Source organism: Brienomyrus brachyistius, chromosome 15, assembly GCF_023856365.1.
Source record: "Brienomyrus brachyistius isolate T26 chromosome 15, BBRACH_0.4, whole genome shotgun sequence".
In the NCBI taxonomy this organism is placed as follows: Eukaryota; Metazoa; Chordata; class Actinopteri; order Osteoglossiformes; family Mormyridae; genus Brienomyrus; species Brienomyrus brachyistius.
The window spans coordinates 10,541,392-10,558,736 of NC_064547.1; the positions used below are offsets into that span (position 1 = coordinate 10,541,392).

The 17,345-nt window shown below is 42.8% G+C and overlaps 1 long non-coding RNA gene across 5 annotated transcripts in view; it reads right to left on the reverse strand.

Moving 5' to 3' along the window:
- LOC125709149 (uncharacterized) overlaps positions 1 to 17,345 on the reverse strand; it is a 40,746-nt gene that overhangs the window by 22,517 nt on the left and 884 nt on the right. For 3 of the 5 annotated variants that reach the window (XR_007382627.1, XR_007382626.1, XR_007382630.1), the window contains exons 3-4: positions 2,499 to 2,583; positions 1,384 to 1,607 (exon numbers count right to left, since the gene is read on the reverse strand). This is a non-coding gene — a long non-coding RNA (uncharacterized LOC125709149). The remainder of the gene's footprint in view (positions 1 to 1,383; positions 1,608 to 2,498; positions 2,584 to 17,345) is intronic. The other 2 variants (XR_007382629.1, XR_007382625.1) reach the window with 1 other exon arrangement.

The window sequence follows — 17,345 nt, forward strand, 5'->3', positions numbered from 1 at the left end:
TCGCTCTGTACCCCTGACTCGCTCTGCTACGGCTTCCTCGCTGTTACATTATATTAGCTAATAACTGTATAATCTAGCAAAACACAGGAAGAAGTTGTACAGCAATGGCAACAGATATTACAAGTTTACACTATTGATTTATTTCTTATTGTGGCATCAAGTCAACTGACAATTACATTTCGATAATGATAGGCTTTTATTTGTTTTCAAGAGAAAAGGTAAATAGAACTCTTGTTGCTAGGTTGCTCAGACTGCATTACATAAAAAAGATTACACACATGGATAAAACCATACATTTTGCATTACTACAGTAATCATTATACAAACGGCGTCTTAAATAATTACAGATATAATCACGGTTGAATGCATTGATAGTGAGACTAATTTTGTCCACTAGAGGCCGTACTAGATACTACAGACGGCAATAAAAATTTTAAATATAAATATGCAATAATTACTGCAATAATAATAACAAATACCGGCAAAAAAATATCCCTTATAATAACATAAGAAGAACATCGAATATTTAGTATATCCCCAAAAAAGGGAAAATATAAATATATTTTCACAACTACGACTTACATGTCTTACACACTGCGTGCTACAAACTGCAGCATTTTAAATTAATTTTAAAATTCATTATTCAAGCCTTGTTCCGTCACCAATGTAAAGCTTAATATAGGCCTACGTAAGTTTGATTGACAAACGTATACTCAAAAATCCAACATGTTTATAGGTAAAGAGGGACACGCAACCGACAACCAAGACTGTTATGGCAGTTTAATCCAACTACTAATGAGCTTTACAACCTTAAGAACATTATCAGTGAAGCCAAAGGGAGACTGGACAGTACTTAACACATTTTCCAGAAGAGGGGGTGAAAAGTGTTGGGGCGTCCTTTAAGTTCAAGTTTAAATTTTTCTAATAAAACCATGGCAGCTAATTTGGTGAAATGTGATAAGTTCAAAAAGTTGCGCCCTCGTGGGTCTACGGTCTTGCCGCAGTCAGTCTTTAGCCTTGCTTGAATTAGACGCTTTCCGAAATGCAGAACTTTGGAAACCCATTAGCCTTTCCAGTCAACCATTTTATTTTTCTTGCAGTTTCTTTATTTGTCACCAATGTATAACGCAATCCCATCCTTCGTACAGGAAACGTGCAAGAGTGTCTCCCAAAAATCGAAATAAACACATGGCCGTGTCTCGGATGAAAGCGCACAAGCCCCACAAGCGCTCATTTTTCGCCGAAAGCAGCGCTTACTATAGATCGCAGGATCATCACCACTGAACTTCCCGTAAAACACGCAAAATCGCTTTTCACCGTTCACCGTGCGGAAAGGCTTGTTTTACTCATAACTCTTAAGTTCCCGCTGCCAGAGATACTTACTTGCCCGACTGGACTCCCATCTTGTGATAGATTGATTGGCAGGAAAGAGGTACCGCGTCCGCCCATCCGAAGGAGCCCCTCTTCCAGCAGCCTTTTTTCCGCCGGCTACCCCCCAGACTCCGCTTCGCGATCCTCCGATGGGTCGCCCGAGACACGGCGCTCCCACTCCAGCAAGCAACCATCTAAGTCCCATCACCAAGCGCTATAGCCTTAGCTCGCTACCCCTGGAACAAGAAAAGCCTTTTATGCCTACAGATATCTGAAAAGGGCCCGGTTTAAAAAGACGAAGAATGCACCCAGAACAACAAAAAGTCAGTCATGGCGAGTCCGTATTATCCCCCCGCCAAGCGGAATGAGAAGAACAAGCATTATATTTTTTCACTGAGTATTCAAAGATAATTTGAAGCCATTGTTTCTGGTACAGATGGGTCCTTTTAATACAATAACACTGCTCTTTGTGAATACTACCCACAATAAAAATCTAAAGCGTTCCCTTGAATAACCATTTTGTTCTCTCTTGTATAAGGCCAACAAAAGCTGCCGTGAGGTAATGGGTTCTGTTTATTGAAGCCGCAGAAAAGGGATTTGATAAAGATTTTTTTCCTTTGCAGAAATACATCACAAAGTCAGATGAAACTCCCCTGTCCTTTCAAAGCAAAGTTATTATTATCGATAACAATAACCAGGTAGTTAATAGATAATGTTGGACAGAATACCAGGAGCAAATAAATTAATTACATTAAATGAAGCCACTTTTAATATGTACCTAAAGTTATGCCTAGCAACAGAAATCTTTTATCAAGCAGCAAAATATTTTTAAAGAATATTTCTTGTATGCATTTACTGGTAAATCAGGAGATTAAGCTTATGAACATTACACGTTTAAAGTTAACATGATCATTTTTAGCTATATATTATACACCATTACGTACACACACATCTTTGACTGAAGATGGAAAAGGAGAGGAAAAGTTCTGCGGCCGTTTGCGTGTACAGAATTCAGTTTGTTGCAGACGGTGTTTTTAATCAGGGAGACGGTAATCAATAAAGTAGTTATGGAGTTACAATAGCACTGTACAAGTGTGTTGGAACATAATATATGGAATGTCACTGACCATTAAGAACAGCCTTAGCTTCTGCATCACCTCGACTTTGGCTTTGGCTGGACCTGAGGTCTTTATCAGTGCTGACAGGGATACTCTAAAGACAGAGACACTCTGAGACAATGGATCTCAGCAGGGAAAGTTTTTAGCCACAGACTATGTATTTGTCTACCTTTGTATAGGAATTACTGCCTCCTTCTACCTTTCTACAACTCCATACTGACAGTAATCCACCCCAATGGCTCCAAGACTTTGTCTTTTCATGGAACATGCTTCAGTGTTAATCTCCAAGGTGCTGCTACAATGGAAGGTAATAATGACTTCAATCAAAACACCACCCCCTTTAATTAGCCTGCAAGGTGAAGCCAGCCCAGGAAAGGAGTCAAACAGATTATAAAGAGCGACTAATAACAACAGGAAAAACAGCAATCAAGTGACAGGATTATTATGGCCAAGCTAGAACCAAGCTGCATTTTAAATTTCACTGAATCTGTGCGGTGAAAATGCCTTAAGTTAATAGGTATTTTTCAAAGTACTTTCTCTTTTGTGGAAAAGCCCCGGTATTAAGCATTATTGTCAAGAGGATTACCAGATTTACTGTTAGCAATATGCTGTGCCGCAGACTGTATTCATTTGACCTGCAAGTTAAAAATCAACACACAGCACAGCATCCAGTGTCTGTCTCCAAAGTGTGTGGCAACTGCAACTGTGTGTTTAGGCCTAAAAATCAAATACCAGCATAAGGATTAGAAAGCATGTCTTAAGCATTTTCTGCTAAGCAGACTGAATGATTTCTGAACAAGTAAAGGGTCCATTTTAGAGTGAGACATTATCACCAAACACAAATGCGATTTTTCTGTGCATAACCAAGATATACAATATGGCAGGAAGGATTTTTTTAAAGAAGGAAACAAAACTTGAAACAAGTAAATTAACTGCTAATCGCTGATGTATCCATAAGAAAACTTAGTATCAAGTGGTAGGCAAGAACAAATGTTGTAATATATGTTTTTTATATAAGTTCTCACAGGAATTTTAAACAAGGGCCAACTGCTTCTTATATTCTTATATACTTACAATGGATCTCAATCACACTGCTGATGAACATTTAAGGGCTTTCATGTGTTTTTGCTAAGGCAATTTATTTTCCCTTGTAGCACTGACAAAACTGAAAATACAAATGACCAGTAAAATAAATTGATACAATGTACAAAGAGTACAGCTGTCTCACTCTTTCTTCATATATTCTCACAGAGGAAATTTCATTCTAGGAGAGTTTAGACATTTTTCAAACTATTCATAATGATCTTACATTTGCTAGTATTTTGAGTTCTCCACTGACTGGTTTGGATCACTGGCAAACCCATAATAATTTCAGCCTGACTTGTAACAGTTACAAGTTCTAGTGTGAGCTGACCTGGTAACCATTATAGCCATGCCATCTCATACCATTCATCCCACATATTGAACCCGAATTCACTAATGATGCCTAAAATGGGACAACATAATGCTCAAAGTGTTTTTGTGTGTGTGTGTGTGTGTGTGGGGGGGGGGGGGAATAATCATTGTGATAAAAGACTAAGATACATACAAGCGCAGGTAGAATGTGCTGTGGAATGTTCTAGATTCTGCCTTATCTATCAGTGGGTCAGACTAAACATCCTGAAACTACCAAAGCATTCATATAAGTTGGGAAGAAACGAGCAACCAAAACATCCGATAAGGTATCAGACGTTCAACTGTGCCTCTACTCAGCTACCTACATTGAGTGTCTGTGATGTAGCTAATTAACGCGTGCGACACACAGGACCGGTCAATCCTACAGGCGTCCGCTTAGGGCGGCAGCTTCTGAGGAGGCACCGACTTGCCAGCCAATTTCACTTTGCCTGGGATTGGGGTCACCAGCGGTGATGCTCGCTTGGGGCGCCTCATTGGCTAGGACCGGTACTGACAACACATATATGTGTAACGAAGACCATCACAGGCAATGTGCTGGAGATTGCATTCTGGGGTGTTTATCAGTATAGTTGTGGCTGTGATGTTGACCAGGCGGTTTCTTTTTGGATGGTAATATCTAGCTCTTGCTGACGTGACGCAGAGAGCAGGGTTTAGCTGTTAGCATCATAGCTACATCCAGCCATGGACGCAAGTTCAGGACTCTCCTCACGTCTCCTCGCCTCCCCCAGCGAGTTCCGCATCACACCAATAATTTCCATTATTAAATTAAGGAAAAGTGAATTACTATTCTTATAATTATGCACGTATAATATGGCTCTTTCAAAATGTTTTTCACCCTGAAACTGTTTAATTAAGATGGATTTTCTCTATCACAAAGCACACGAAAGGGAGAGGAAAACATTTTATCCAACTTATACTTGCACACAAATGATTTTATCCTAAATAATCAGCCCAAGTATATACAGAACAATGAACATGTCTTTTATTTTCACACCTTGGCGTCACTTCAGCTTCATTCAATAAACAGTAACTTGTTAGAAATATGGAAAGCAATGACACAATATTTCCAGATTTGAACACACCAGAAATCTGCTGCAGTATATTTGATTATGCTGATCTTACAACCAAAAAAAAAACAATATTTTATATATTTAGGTTTTAATTTTTTAACAAGATATAATGAATCATAATTAAATTATTTAATTGGAAACCCTAGCAATCACATTTTAAATTCAACACATGCAAGCAGACAGTTTAAAGTATTATTAATAACCACAATACAACAATTTTAATGCATTTGTAAATATACATAATACAAAAGCTTAGCTAAAAAAATTATTGTATACACACAGACATGCACACACACACTCACACACAGCATACACACACTCCTGCAGCCCAGTCATTTCAACACGGCAGGCTGAACGCTACTAAATAATGTGAACACTGCGCTTACTAGACAGTTATTCCTACCAGCAGACATGCCAATGGTTTTGTTTACTGGCAAATTTGAATTAAAATAAAGCTTTGCTTCTGCTGACTGCACACTGTCATCCATGAGTCTATAATCCCGGCAGCAAATGCTACGGCTTTGCGATGCAGGGCCTTTGTTTGGGATTACTGACAGCTTAGCCCGTGACAAAAGGAAATGAGCCGTCCCCCTCATCCTCTGTAATTAAGTGTGGAGGTAATTTAGAAAGCGACCAAGCCAGGAGCTCAGCGTGGCGAGGCACGCGGCGGATCCCTGCGGCGGCCCAAGACCCAACCACAGTGGCCACTGTGGCTCCGCGCCCATACAGATCCCCGACACGATCGAGCCGTTTCAGAACCAGACGCCCGCTGTCCTGTTACCTGCCTGTGCGTAACTAGAAAATAACAATATAATCTGTCCATTGTTATTAAATTCCATTGTTAATATACCACATAATAAATAGCCGTCCAGACCTTCATGTCACTATAATATAGGCACACACACACGGATGGATGCCACCACTCTGGAGCCAGGCCACCTGGAGTCCGGAGCCCAACAGAGCTTAGCTTTAGCTAAGGCAGGGCACTCTGTGGAAGCAGGCCAGGGCGTGACAGCAGTACACTGCAGACAGCAGCTCTGGATCCCCATCTGAGGGCCGAAAGCCTCATTCTGATGGCGGTCCAAACATGTCGGTACGTAAAGTATCAAGGTCACTGTGGGAAAGGCAGATTCTCAGGGTGCTTCTTATGGGAGGCTGAGCAAGGATTGGGACAAAGTGTCATCGAGGAGAAAAGCAGTTCATGTATGAACATTCAGACTCGTGAAACACAGTCTGTTACTGCAAGCCTGCTTTGTCACTTTTCATGTTTCTGAGGGCAGTTATTATGGGAGGTGCAAATCGGGCCAGAAACAGATTTAAGCATTACGACATCGATAAGAAACTCAAAGCCATTTGGATAGAGGGGCGGCCTGTCCTTCCCTTCACACACTCCTCCTCAGGTATGCACACACACAAACAGACACACACACACACACACACAGACAAACACAGAAACAGACACACATGCATACTCACACGAACACACGTACAGACATAGACAAACATACTCACAGAAACACACATACATACAAACACACACACAGACACACACACATATGCACCCACACACAGACACACACACATCCACACAAACTCATGAAGGCGTATACGTGCAGAGACACACAAACACACACACACACACACACACACACACGAAGATGCACACATACAGACACAAGCACCCACACACAGACACGCGCGCACATGTATGCACACACACATGCTTAATTTGACATTATCAAAATGCTGTGAGTTCAGGGCAGAGAGTTACCTTTGGAGCCCAAATAGGGGGAAACTGGATTTTCGAAAGTGCAGTGTGGTTACACAGTGGGGCAGGACCCAGGTCACCGTGTGTGGTCAGTATTTCAGCTGCTGCAGGGCAGGCGGTGAGCATACGGCGCCGATGGAGTGGCCACAGTCCAGGGGGCCGGGACGGCTAAATGTGCTTCAGCAGACGCCCCGTGACTCTGAGGCCGTTTCACCAATGACCCCTTTTCTCCCTTTTGTCCAAACTCTGCTTGTGGAATTTCACAAGTAGCTCGCAAAGGCGTGCACTACACCACTGTAAATTACAGGGTCTGTCCGTCGGGCAAAGAGAAGCCTCAGTGGCATTCATTCCCCCCCAAAAGGAACGGCTAAAACTCACAGGAAGAGAGAGGACTTGTGGCACGTGCATGCAACAGTTTGCAACATCTGTCACGTGCGCGTGTAGCGTGGCGGCGGGTGCCAGCCGGCAGCTGACATCTCGCTCACCTCCCGCCGTTAGCATCTGCCGCGCTAAACGCCGCCACACGTGCCCTCCTCAGAGGCATCCTCGCAGATAAGTGTATGTACCATCAGCAGCAAAAAGGCACGAAAAACAGACAGATTCTGCGTTTTTAAATATGCCCCTGAATGAAGAATGCTGCCACCAACCTTCGGACAATAACACCTTGATTTTGCCACTGATAAATATCACTATTACCATTCAGTCCGGAGTGATCCTGTACCCTGACATATGCCTTTATTCCATTAAATAGCAAGGCCTTTTAATCCAGAAGACAGACATGAAGATGTAATATAAACCTAGCATAAATAATAATAAAAAAAAAACACTAGGGGCTAATTATTTTCTTCCCAACACCACCAGCAGTATTTGCGACTTGGTATTTGTCATTCGTTCAGCAGTTCCCCTGACATTATTTTCTTAAACAATGAAACATCTCACAGAAACGGTGTATGGTGAGCACGCCCAGAGAGCATTATCGCAGGCAGGGAGCAGTGAAGAGATGCTGGGCCGCCCCGACAAGCAGCACCATGCCAGCTTTGTCCCCACATGGGTCCTCCGTGACGCTCCAGGGCTCCAGCTCAGGCCTTACGCGCGACTCCCAGTCCATCCACTGACATTTGTCCTGAATCAATAAAAGTGACCACGGTCCCCGTACGGCATTTGGCAGCCGAATATGTAGGATTTCTTGAGTGTATAGGGGACAGACTGTACAAAGGAGAAGCCAGGCGTGTATAATTCGTCAGGCTCATCTGAAGTGCTCTCGCATTGATTTTACTTTCATGGCCTGATTCCTCGGCCTCTAGTCATCAGGATCACAAAACGAACTTCATCATACAGCTTGTTAATTTATGGCTCACAACTGCGCCCATCATCCTGACCTCCAGGTAATCTCTGTCCATCCTTTCCTGACATTCTAAATAGGTCAGAGTGCTATTCAGCGTATATCAAAAATGTATACTTCCCATCATGCTGGAAAAAAAAGTACTTCTTTTCTTAAATGAAAATTCTGTTTATGAAATATTAGCATAACCTATGAATGGCCAATAAAATGTCTATATTATCACACTGTGCATACTACACGGTGTTAAGGAATGAAACAGGCACACATACACACAGACGGATCATAAACGATGCAGAACGGATTCTGAAGGCAGCCTCTTTCGTTTTATGGCGGTGTCCTGTCAAGCGGTGTGAAAGAGCGCTTTTAACTTTATGGTCCTTTGGTTTCAATGGATTGTTTGCAGGTCAGAAGCCTGTGGAAGGAGCCTCATTGACTTTGCTCACGCCTCCTGATCTGTATTCAAGTGAAATGTGTGTGTCTCTCTCTCTCTGGGGCCACACACGGTGAAGAACCCCTTAACGCAAAACATCCGTCTTCTGTAGTGATATATTATTCAGTTACTGGAAATCAGTTACGGTAATGACAAAAAAAAAAAAAACAAATCTGCATGATTAAGCTAACAGTTTATGTTTTCTTTGTTTGTTGTTAAAATGCCTAGGGTCTCTGAAGTATCCGCCGTGTCGGGTGGGCGTCACGTGGCCCAGAGCGAGCGTTATTGCATGACGACGCTGAAGCCGGTGTAGACGCGTAGCGTTACAGCGCGGGGCCACGTCGCCAGGCAGCGCTCCACTGAGTACATGGCGGTGACGCCTCCGCTATCAGACACCTTATTAAATAATCCAAGCATATCCAAAACTTGGGCACCAAACACGCGTCACAGAGGCGTCCCCGTTATTTGCCGCGGGTATCGCTCATGGCAAAGCCGCATAACCTCTTGCGGTGCGCGTGTCGGCTGCCCCCTTTGAAGCTGCTACCCCTCTTGCTGTTATCTGCTTCAGTCAAATGTATTTCTTATCGAGAGAGTCGGGGAGGCCGTCTGACAATACGCCGTTATCAAATTCCTTCAGCCGAGTCCCCGTGTCATTCAGCACTCGAATGCCCCCCCCCCCCCCAAATTTGATTGATGGATGGGTTCCCAACAAATAAAACTAGGATCAACAGCTTTGCACCTCTTTCCCCACCGGAGACCAGAGTCAAACACTTGGCGCTAACAAAGGCAGGATTAGGGATGCATTAGCTCTCCATCGACCACGGCCTGCGAGCGCCGTCAATACTTTGCACATAATAACCTGGAGCTATGATAAGGAAACAATACAGAGAAAGGAGCAGGAGCAAAACAAATCAATGGCAAGCAGGCAAAGTTTGAAAGACACACTGTCAGACAGGAAAGGAATTTCAGGCCGACGGGCGGAATAAAGAATCCTGTCGTGGGGACAATGGGGCTGCCAGGGTCAGCGGGGGCAGCCGCGTCGCCTCGGTGGACAGATAGGGGCGGACATCGGGAGCAGGGAGAGCGGCACGTGGGCCAAGGACAGGCTGCCGGCCTCGTTCCCTCCCCACATGGTGCCGGCTTCCTCCGGAACTTTCATTAAGACTCACATTAAATCATCCGCACACCATTAACGGCGCTCAGCCTGCACTCGGCGGCCTCCTATATTTATTTATATATCACTCTTTTATATGCACACTTCATATCGAGTCCATGGCGACTATATCAAAAGTCTCTACTTTTATAAAGAGTGACGTGTGAGAAACTTTCGATTAGTTTAGGATTCTTTATAATTGAAAAGTTGCAAATGCAAGTTAAAAATGCAACAGAACTCAGCAGAGAGTTAAACAGACGCTTCAATGAGAGGTACTCTAGACAATTGTCTCACCGCTCCTAATTAATTAATTTCCCTCCTGTCGCCACCCCCCCCCCCCCTCCCCTCCCTCCCCTCCCCTCCCCTGTAATACGCATGCTGTGAGGCAGGGCTATGGGGTACAGGTAATGATAAACAAATAAGAAAGTGCAGGCTCTGGAAAATTAATGAGAAATGAGAAAAGGCCTGATGTATGTTCTGTCTGCAGAGGGCTGACATACAAAGACACAATAAACCCAGAACAAACACAGTCACTTAAAAAACTAGCGGAGAAACAGTGGGCAAATTCAATTACAGAAGTAATTAGAAGATACAGGGCAAGGCTGCCTTTTGGGACTGTGCCAGAAAACATGAATTAATAACAGTGAATAGAAGGAGTCTGCTGTAGTAATTAAGAGGCAATCACCTATGTCAATGAATACCTAAAAACAGGATGGAAAACTATTAATTCAGTGATCAAAAATATTTTTAAGATGATTAATACAGCAAATTCATTTAAAAAGACTAATTTCTGGAAAGATATCAAGACAATTGCACATTACGTGCTCCTTCTAGCATTTATATTGCTAATTAAATTTGATAATTTGCCAGAGCGTTTTGAATTATCTATTAAGCAGCAAAGACAGCATTTACTAAACAGCAGGCGTCAGGGTGGCCGGCTGCAGACCACGTGGGCGCCTATCCAGGGAGCGTTCAAAGCAAACTTTAACGGGCAACTCGAATTTCATTTGAGACGTTCCTTTTCTGTCGCTCCTCCCCTCCTTAAAACAATAGCTGTAATTACGATACACGATAAGAGTAAAACAAATATCAGTCAGAGCGATTTGCATCCCGTGAGGAAAATCATTTCTTGTAATACATTTTGCTCCATTACAGTGTATCTGTAAACTAATTAAACCGTTTCTTAAAAATATTATTATATTTTTATCTGTACTTCGGAAATAACCGAAGCAATGCAATGTTATAAATACTGCTTCTGATTTAAAGCCATGTAAAGTTCTGGTATTCATTAAAGTTGCTGGCCTTCTTAAATTTATTAATTTGTTTTATCAAGCTCCTGCTCAGGCCTATGAAGCGACAGCAGTGCAACTGCTTTAAATTACATTAAAATTTCTCAGACCGAACTCTTTGGGAGTATTTCTGGAGCTTTTAAGGGGAACTGAAATTGAGCGTATTTTATAATGACAAACACCTGCACAAGCTACCAACAGGACACAGAAAACAGCCCCTGTGTTTTAAATCCGTCCGCTCAAAATACAGACTGTTTTGTCTCAATCAATAGTAGTTGGATAATTTCCTTTACTGTAGTTTTAATCACGTTTAAATTTCCAAATTTGGAGAAAACGAAAAGGATCCTTAATAATGAAAAACTGAATTCGAAGTTCAATATCATTCCAGGGATTATCTATTCTTTTCGCAAAAAGAAAGATTTCATACACAAAATTTACATATTCATACGTGTTAGCGGTTAAAGCCACTTTTCAACAGATATGAGAGGTAAATTCCACTTAATATTATCAATGCTGAGGATCTGAAGGCATGAAAAAGCAACTGCCTGAGAGGAAGGATAACACTAATGCTTTCGATTTTCAAAGGGAAACCAGTCCTATATTTACAGCACGGGGTATATCATTTACTGCCGAGTGCAGCGAGTGAAGTGGAGAGCGTGCAGTCAGGATACAGCCCTCACCACTCCAACTGCAATTACCACTGGGCTGAGTTAGCCTAGCACTGACTATGAGACATCAGGCCAGAGGATGCTAAGGCAAAAGGCCTCTTTTTTAATATATTGTACATATTTGATTGAATTTGCATTCCTTAAATCTGACTGGAGCAATATTCATGCATGCAATCACTTCATTTTTTCCTTAGGTGTTTATGGTGATGAAGCCCAAGATGACACAGTGTTAAACACAGCCAGCTGCACCTCCTCACCTGAGCGAGACACAGAGATATGGGCGTCATGCAGGCATCTACCAGCCATTTACGGCTGAAGGGTTGGCATAATGGCAAAAAATATCATACTGTGATTTTTTTCAGTTAGGATCAGGATCCACAATCTTATCACGGTTCTTTTTCTTGTTGGTTTTTATGACTGTTTTGCAAGTTATTTAACGTTATAACCAAAGAAATTCCCCCTTTAAAAAAAAACATAGCTCTATAAGGTCATATAACATAAAAGAAACTTTTGAGCAAATGAAAAACGTTCATCGTGCTGCCATCTAACGTATTAACCTCATCTGTGCAAATTTTGCTAACTGCGTCGTTTGCTAAATTTGCTAACTTTTTTGTTTCATGTCGGTTTTGCAAAATCCAATCAAATCCTATAATACCAATGTGGAATTCTTTATAGGGACTCCTCCATGTTGTCCATGTTGCCGAACAGGGAATGTGCTGCATATTGCGCATTGCATGCTGGGAGAAAGGAAGAAATCCAAAGCACTACCTAGAAATGGATGAAAAAACTGTTATAGATGTATGTATATGCCATAGAACTACAACTGATAGAGTGTGTACTGTAGCACAATACTAACGATCTCTCCGCAAAGGCAGATCATGAAGACATTTTAATTGTTCACAATCAAATATGGTCAAATTGCACACCCCTCCTGGGGTGTGACAGTGGGATGGATGGTGAACACCAATGATCACTGGAACCAAGAGCTGAAAACAAACTGGTTACACATCACTCACATCCCATATGAGGCTTTAGTTCACCGTTTTATTCATATATATTTAAGTAATTCAAAAATATGTAATCTCTAACTGAACTCTAATCAGTTTAACTTGTATTTCTAAATGAAGTTAGATAATGTTACACCTGTCACTGTGCCTAAACATTCAAGCACACAGTTATAACAACTTTGCCACTAAGATGACTATATGAGCAAAACGAAAGTATGAATGCATCTTGCTATCCCACTGGGGGACCCCTTCCCTTTGTAGGACAGGGGGTGCGGGGGGCTTAGTGATGGAGGGCAGTTTGCCGGAATCACCCAGCATTCCCTGATATGGCAGCAAGGGCCTCTACGGGGGCAAGCTTAATCGCAGAGCCCCCGGGGTCTCCTCTCCAGCGTGATTGCACACCTCTCATCGGTCAGGTGCCTCTGCAGGTAAATTGCAGGCCCCCGCACCTCCCTTGTAATGGGGGGCTCGGTGTCACCTGCTCCATTCTCATCCAAATGTCGGTGTTTGTCATGGTAATGGGCCTCATTTTCTCAGCGCAAGGCGGCGCCTAACGTGAAACCCAAGCAGCAGCTGGGCGCCAGGGCCGCAAACCGGGGCCCAATGGCGGGATGCCCAGCTTGCCGGGCCGCACCATTGTTTGGGCACTTTTCGTTTCCATCATCGAAAATATTAGCACTGAGCTAACGGCTAAACACGGGCAGGTAAGTCATCGGCAGCGTGAAAACTCTACGTCTCAGCAGGTTCCCGCCGCCGCTGATTAGCGCACCGGCCGCTCAAAGCAGCCAGGTCAGAATGAAACGCTACACTTCTTGCAAGGACCCTTTATCAGGGCTTGAAGCCTATAAGCATCGATATTCTTTAATTATGCCAGGATTATTACATTACTGTCCATATTCCTCAGCTCCGTAAGAGTGAGATGGAAATATTTTCAGCTTCCAAATGTGGGTGTTAGACTTTACAACAGCACATAGTGCAAAAATGTCAGGTCAGGCCATGGAACTCATGAGAACGACCTGACTCCGGCGAAATTCCTGGAAACGTAAATGCTGACACATTTTGCGAAAGTCAGTCGCTTTGTGATTTGTTGTCAGCGGCGTGGGGGTGGGAGACGGCGGGGGGGGTTAAGAATTCCTTTTCGGGTGGGAATTGAGAGGTTGCCAACTGTTGTTGACCCCTCTTTGGAAAGCTCCGGAGTGAGCGGCAGGGAGTTACGCCCTGGGGACAACCAGCCGTCCTGCTGCAGCCCCCGGGAATCCCTCCATAATTATATGCACAATCACCACACACAGAGCCACAAGCCTGCACACAACCCCCCCCCCCATTATCACTGCATGCCTGCTTAATACATATGGACGTATACATGAAATTGCTCCAGTGATGTCTTGAGACACAAACCATTCTGAATTTGACTAATGATATTTCATGACTATTCCGTGATTATTTCAAGCATTTTGCTATAAAACTGAGAGGATTTCTTAAAGCATTGAATTACATAATGTATCCATCGACGTTCGTCCAGGTTTTGCCCCGGAAGTGAGGCTGTAAGTCAGTCTGGATGTATCCTGATCACTATAGGGGGGACGTCAAATATACTGTATAACAAGGTACAGTACCACACACATCTAAATAAACCTCTGTAATGGCAGCACCGTTGGCTAGTTCTGGTTCTTGCCGCATGCTGCACACATGGTAAAATACATCTGCTAAAGTCCATTGGTTCAGATGTCTCTCGATAAATTTTATTAAAGCTCTTATGGGACATAAATACAATCAGATGTTACTGAATAGGAAGTAAGTCGACGGATGACTGTACCGAAATTTAATTGCACGTGTCAAAAAATGGAGGAAACAATATTTTGAGTGCATATATATATATATATATATATATATATATATATATATATATAAACACACACACACATATAAATGAATATATATATGATACAATGAAATATTTATATATTCATCAATCTTTGGAGTAAATTTAGCTACCATGTTCAACTGTTCTTGAAAAAAATCAGTCAGTTGCTACAGCTTATACAAACCTTTGAAAAAAGGTATTATTTCTTTTAGCATGCCTGTGATTTCCCTATAATCCTATTTCTCTCTATCCTCTTCTCACTCTGCAGGGACCACACTGAAGCACTGGACAGACAGTAAACAATGAGTCGCTGTGATATTTGCAGATTTGCCGGGTCTGGCTTTGCCTGTGAATCAGCTACAGATCCCTGTATGGCAGGATAAAAAGGGCTGCCCATTGTCTGCAAATCAGGGGCAGATTTACTCTCTTATTTCAGAGATACTAATTTTGTCCACTTCAGCTGCAGTATTATAACTGGACTGCAAAACTGGAACACTGGAAGGGTAATAAAAACTTTTACCATGAATCAGAAGATCCTTCATAATACATAAGATATTATGAATTGTGTGAAAAATGTGGACTTCTTGTTAAATGGTTATGGTAAGAAAATGAGATGAGATGATTCATTAGATAATGTGAATTTGCATGGCTCACAGATATGGTGGATACAGCATCATACCAAAATGAGCGAATCCATCCTTACCGAGGGGGGAGCACGATTCCTCTAATGTCCGTGACGATACACTGGGGTTACGGACACTGCTGGAGATTAGGGTTTTTCTAAATGCCTGTCGAGGGTGCAGGGTTAAAATAAGGGGATTTTCTCTCTCAGTTCGGAGGATGGATGTTCAACATCACAAAACCACCTCTGCAAATTGGACTTAGTGAATAGCTAATTTGGCAGCCTCAGCACAGAGGGCCCAGAATGGATGGAGAGAGTGAAAAGGATGAATGCATAGGCGTTGATACAAAGCCGGGCCCACGGAGGGTAGGCCAGGGCTGCGTTCGGGAGTGGGGGGGGGACTTCCTGGACAGACACATAGCGCATTAGCAAGTTCACTCGCCTTCCCATTGTTTCTTCTCTGGCACCTTAATTACCAAGGGAATGGGGGACGAAGGGGGGGTGGGGATTCGGTCTGTGACAGAGCATGCAAGCCTGACTCCCGCAGCGCCAGCTACACTAAATGATAGCGGCCCAGCCTCAAGTTAGCTAGACCTTAGCTTAGCACAGAAATACTGAAATTTTATATTACATGCACAGGACTTCCAACAGACAACTGAGGGCTTCTCCCAAGAAAAACAATCAAATGTGCCATTAAAAATAAATAAATAAATATATTCCGCATGGTTTTAAAAGGTTTGGCATCTTTACAAGGATATTAATGTTGTTTTGAAGTTGTCTTCAATTTAACTCAATTCCTGTGATCAAAGTGGGTTTCTAAAGCTGATTAGAGGAAATGCTTAGATTAATAATCATGAAAAGCAAACAGCAATAAAGCGAAAAAAGTCTACAGCTTAACAAATAATTTGATTATAAATGTAATTATAATTTAGAAAATATCAATATATTTAATGTGTGATTATAAATTTCTTACAAGTGTTTATTTTAATAAATATATTTAATAATAATTGATTTAGCTTCAGCTACAGCCGTACATGTCATATTAAGAAAAATGAATTGTACAAACTCAGAGCTTTCTAATTTTTCTTAGCATTTCATAAAAATATTTTCAATAAAACTACTAATAACTGCAATATCTAGTTAATAATAGCTAATACAAACTAATTCTAAAAAGTAATGCAAAAATGAGTGCATAATGTGAAGAGATAAACGTACTTTTATTATGACAACCCTTATAAAATAGTTATGGAATAAATATATGTCAGCTATAAATACCAGCAGGATGGCAGTGAAAATAGCATTAAAACCGCTGTCACAAAAACAACAAATAGCTGCTGAGAAGTAGCTAGGGTGCCTGTGACCTGGTCCAAGGTTCGAGAGCTGCAGCCAGCTCTGAGCACGCTAACAGCTAAATATATTCACGCTCCAGCTGCATGTCTGCTTTGGAGAAGCGGGCCGGGACGCATGCAGCGCTAAAAGCAGGCGTGGCGTTCGCCGTCCGTAACGCTTACTGTCACTGTACCGTACACATCTATCTCCTTTCAGAAACGTCACTTTCTGCCACTGCTGATGAGCTGCTTCTCGGAGGGACATGACATAATGGGTAACGTGAAGCAGAAGCCGCCGCAGAAGGAGAGACGGCACACAAAAGAGCGACATGGGGGAGCCGGCCGTGCAGCACTCTGCCCCTCGGAGCCCAAGGGCAGCGGGCAGCATCTTTACGGTGTATCCAAGCAGCACTAAAGTCCACTGTCTGTGCCCAATCAAAGGCACTGCTCCCAGCCGCCGGGGCTCCAGCATGCCTTCCTCTACACTATGCTGGAAGCCCTTTGTACTAATTGCTAGATTGTACCAGATTTTCTAGTTCAGTTCCACATGATAATTGGCTGACAATAATGGGCAGGGAAGGGGAAAACTTTGAGCTTCGGCTGTGGAGTAGAAATTACTCTCAAGGCTGCAAGAGATGGATGAGCCCCCCCCCCCCCCCCCCCATGAGACCCGTGCCGTATCACAACCACTGGAGCAAATCATTGCTCCCCTACGGCCGAGAGCCAAGCTCCATCTTCACAGAGATACCTCCAGCATCCGCCCTCCTGGCCTCAGCCCCCGCCCCTGTACCACAATGCCACACAATACTGATGATGACTGTATTGACATGCCATAAAAACATCTGGAAAAATGGAGCAGC